The sequence below is a fragment of the Zea mays genome, chromosome 7, assembly GCF_902167145.1.
Source record: "Zea mays cultivar B73 chromosome 7, Zm-B73-REFERENCE-NAM-5.0, whole genome shotgun sequence".
In the NCBI taxonomy this organism is placed as follows: domain Eukaryota; kingdom Viridiplantae; phylum Streptophyta; class Magnoliopsida; order Poales; family Poaceae; genus Zea; species Zea mays.
In genome coordinates this window covers 153,615,074-153,619,815 of record NC_050102.1, presented here as the reverse complement: position 1 = coordinate 153,619,815, position 4,742 = coordinate 153,615,074, and positions in this window count along the sequence as shown.

The following is a 4,742-nucleotide window of genomic DNA, read 5'->3' as shown; positions in this document are numbered from 1 at the left end:
GGCAGACTCAACCTCGGCTTCGGAGGAAACCCCACGTCGCCCTGCCTAGAGCACAGACCGCCACGTCAACAGGAGACGCCATCATCATCCCACCCCGAATCGACTCGGGTCACGAAGGACAAGACCGGCGTCTCATCCGGCCAGCTCCGCCAGAGGGGCAATGATGGCGCTCCACAAGCTCTATGACGACGGCGGCCCCCAGCTCTCTTACGGAAGCAGGACAACGTCAGCAGGGACTCGACCGCTCCAACAGCTGTCCCTCCATCAGGCTCCGCCGCACCTCCGACAGCCACGACATCACGCCAGCAGGGTGCCCAGATCTCTCCGGCTGCCACATTGGCATGTACCTAGGGCGCTAGCTCTCCCTCCGCTAGACACGTAGCACTCTGCTACATCCCCATTGTACACCTGGATCCTCTCCTTACGACTATAAAAGGAAGGACCAGGGCCTTCTCAGAGAAGGTTGGCCGCGCGGGACCGAGGACGGGACAGGCGCTCTCTTGGGGCCGCTCGCTTCCCTCACCCGCGTGGACGCTTGTAACCCCCCTACTGCAAGCGCACCTGACCTGGGCGCGGGACGAACACGAAGGCCGCGGGACTTCCACCTCTCTCACGCTCGGCTCCGGCCGCCTCGCCTCTCCCCCCTTCGCGCTCGCCCACGCGCTCGACCCATCTGGGCTGGGGCACGCAGCACACTCACTCGTCGGCTTAGGGACCCCCTGTCTCGAAACGCCGACAGTTATATAAGGGCATCTACATCCCGAGACTATGAATCGGTTTTCTTAGTAAAAGAGACAACTAAAAATCTACATGGTACAACCTCAAATATTTGGATTATAAATACAGTTAAGTGACAATATGTATGTAGAGAGCATGTGTAATAAGTTGATGTGGGCAAGCTATAAGAGATGTCACGTTAGATTTATGGTGACGTGGAAGAAAGGGAATTGAAGGGAGAGAAAATGCGGACTACTCACTAGTAGCGAGCTAAGAGTGGACTGCTCACAGACTCCAAGACTCTGCGTGAGAAAGAGGTGGACCAAGTAATAAATATGCAACTTATATCACGAGAGAGATATTATATAAGTAGGTTTTTAGTTAGCTATATGTGACACGACAATATCATATAGCCCACTATATGCTATATTATTAAACTTGCTCGTAGACTTGTCTCTTGATTTTCGTCAACTAACCCTTTAGAGATCACTCAAAAGATCCCACATTAAATAACTCGTCCATGATTGTCCCTATGGAATTAATTGTTTGTGCATAGTATTTCATTTGTGAGATTCGAAATCGTGAGTTTCATCGATATTTGCAATGTTTTTAGATTTTTTTGACAATGGAACAGAGTCTCCGCCTCTGTGTTTCCACACATATCGTTCACTTATTACAAAATATCATCGCCTGTCATATCACTGTAGCTTTTTTTTTATTTCCGTTTGCTTTACTAAACGATCGTCCCTCACGTGGCATCGTGTTCATCTTGGTTCTCGGTCAATTTCCAAGTCTCGCCTGTGTTGACATCTACTTGTTTTCCAAGTTGGCCAGTGGGTCCAGACGTCCAGTCATAAAGAATGTTGAAATGCTGTGCTCTATTTATCTAACGGCATGATCATTGATCAACTGCATATCGATGATTGAAGCAACCGTAAAAAAGAAAGACTAGTAGAATCATAGAAGGCAAGGGACTTGGGTAGAATATTTCCAATGTAAAAAGCACCATGGTGTACCAGGAATACCAGTACAGTCCAGTAGTACAGCCGTATTCCCGTATACATTATCCGCACACGTACCAAGGGAGTATGTCAATGCGACACGTGTCTAAACTAACAGGTTGGACACATCATGCACAGCACAGGGACGAGGGACCCCACTGTTCGCCTAGGGAAGCACGCCGAATTGTTCGGCACGTACGTGTCCGGGCGGGATACGCGCGCGTACTATGCAGTAGGGCAAAAGTAGACGGGCCCGGAGGACGGTCGAACGCCACGTTTTGCTGTGGGCCAGTGGGCAAGTGGCCTGTGGCCTGGCCTATCCCCCTTTTGTACGTCGGCTTATCCGGCGGCATGCTGCCTTCAGTATAGGTACGGTCGCAGGAAGGACGGTTGGCCGGGTGATGTGTGTGTCTGCGCACCACCGGTCGACGGTCGTGTGCCGCTTTTGACGTACACGTACGTACTTCGTACGTGGTGTACTACATGATGAGGTGAGAGCGGAGTGGCCGAGTGGACGGATACACTGCGACGCCTCAGCAGCGGTAGTGCGGGCTGCGAAGCACTGACCGTGCCAGACCTGGGCCTGGCACGGGTGCGCGTCCCGGGACCGTGCGCCAACCGGGAGATCGCCAGGCCACACCGTCAAAGTCCGCCCTCTCCATCCCCTGTAGTGGACGGCATCATGCAGTGCTGCTCCGTTTCCGGTTTTCCCTCAGCTCTCGCCCTTCGCAGCCACCAGCAACATATAGTCACGTTTCTTATTTTGGAAATGGTCACGTTTCGGTTTTGAGAGTATGTGTAAAATATCGCTCCATATTTTTCCCCCCATGGACTACATAGGTTCTGCCCGCCGACCGCCACGACAGCCGCAGGGTGTTTGCTCCGTGCCGCACGACGAACACGTCGCCCGGCTTCGCCCCCTCCGCGTCCATGAAGGCTTGAAGCCCCCACAAGTCTTGAGCTGCACCTTTTGCTTACCCGCCTTGATGCTCCTGCACCTACGCCCGCACGACGGACGTGAGAGTGCTCGGAGGTCGGCTGCGCCCTGCGCTGTAGCCTGTAGGCCAGGCTAGCTCGGCCCAGCTCCATCTCAACTGAACTCACCTTACGAGTTACCACTAACATCCCCAACTGAAAGGTGTGTACAGATATGCACCCACGATCAAGGATAAAACGGGATGAACACCGATGAGTAGCATATTCTATCCTAATTATTTTCACGCAAATTTAGGTTCATGTTCAGGTAATAAAAGTGCGGATCACATATTATTCGGACGGGTAGAAAATGAATATCGTATACATCAAAGACACTTGCAGGATATTCATAAATTAAATGCATGCTTCTAAATACTACAACGGTCCAATATAAAAGTTCACAATGCAATGAGCCAATGACGATGTCTAATCACACACTAGCCCAATACAACACATAATGGTGGTTTTAAGCTGACAAAAAAATTTAGTTCGTACGATTCAAATCGCAACAGCTTTCTTCAAATTCATCGCATTCAAAGCGTCACTTATGGCTCTAATTCCACTCTTTTAACAGGAAATTAGGTATGAAGAATATCATTAATCATAAATTATGAACAACGAATACATGTGGAGAATTTGTTTATACGTGTTAGACTATCTCCATCAACTTACCCATCACTATCCCTATACTCCTCAGATAGTGTAGTGTATAGTGCAAAAAATGTTTTGGTTGACCATGCGGGTAAACTGCTGGCACAACCTTAGAATTGTTTATATATATAGTCACAAGGTCACGACTCCATACCTCGAAACGAAACTATCTAATTGAAAATACATTGATAACCATCGAAAAACATGAAACAATATCAAACATAGAACTATAGATCGTAGAATTAGATGTATAACTTGACCCGTCATAATAACTAGGTAGAAACTTGTACATTGCTACAGATTATATGTAGCATATAAGTATATTTTGCTTAAATCATATTTAAAAAAATCGAAGTAGTAATATGGATATATTATATAAATCATAATAACATCTAACCTTAGTGGTTATGGCTTAGGCTTCCATTGTTGTACACTTGAGTTCAAATCCCAAGGGCGATGCACTTTTTTCTTCATTAAATAAGCGGCTAAACCAGGCGGGAGGCGGAACACAGAGGAATTCGGATGCACGAAGTAAACATTCACACTTAAATATAGTAAAGAAAATAAGTAATAATATATAATATTTTTTATACAAGGTAAGGAGGTCAATATCAATATATGATAATGTAATACAATAATAAAATCATAGTCATATATTTAAACAAAACACTAGCAGGTTTAGTAGCATATGCTATAGAATTGTCACACCCGGATTTTAGGGTCTAAAACCCGGGCGCAAACATAATCACCAGGTGTGCTGGGACCAAGTCTCACACATATGATGAATCATGACACAGTATCGAATGTCACATCTTTACTACATAACAAGAGTTTTATACAAAATAAATAAATATTTACATCATAAGGAGACAACGGTCCAGCAACCCAAAGTTGACTGGGAGACGGCGGCCTAGACCTCTCACGAACCCGCCACAACATCCTCCATGCGCCTCATCCTGTGGTACCTGTTCTTGACCTGTGGGGGGGTGTGAGACAGCAAGAGTGAGCTCACATACGTTCATCGCTCAACAAGTTGTGGGGAATAATGTGCATGAACTCGCCAAAGGTGGGAGCTCACGTGAAGTGTAAGGCTTACCAAAGAGGATGGTTAGAGCTGAGCATTGCTTTTAAAGTTGGTCAAAATTTTATTAGCAATTACTAAGTATAAGTAAATACCAGCCCAATTAAGTAGTAGAACAAAAGTAACAACCTCACCTGCGATGCAATGCATATGACAAATTGAGTTTAAGTTCCATAATTTAATCATGTGAGTGTCCGAGCCGCTCATGACCGTGAGCACGGCTAGTATACCAATTTTACACTCTGCAGAGGTTGCGCATCTTTACCCACAAGTCGTGTTACCCATTTGCCACAGAGTTGATCAGACTCCATACACCT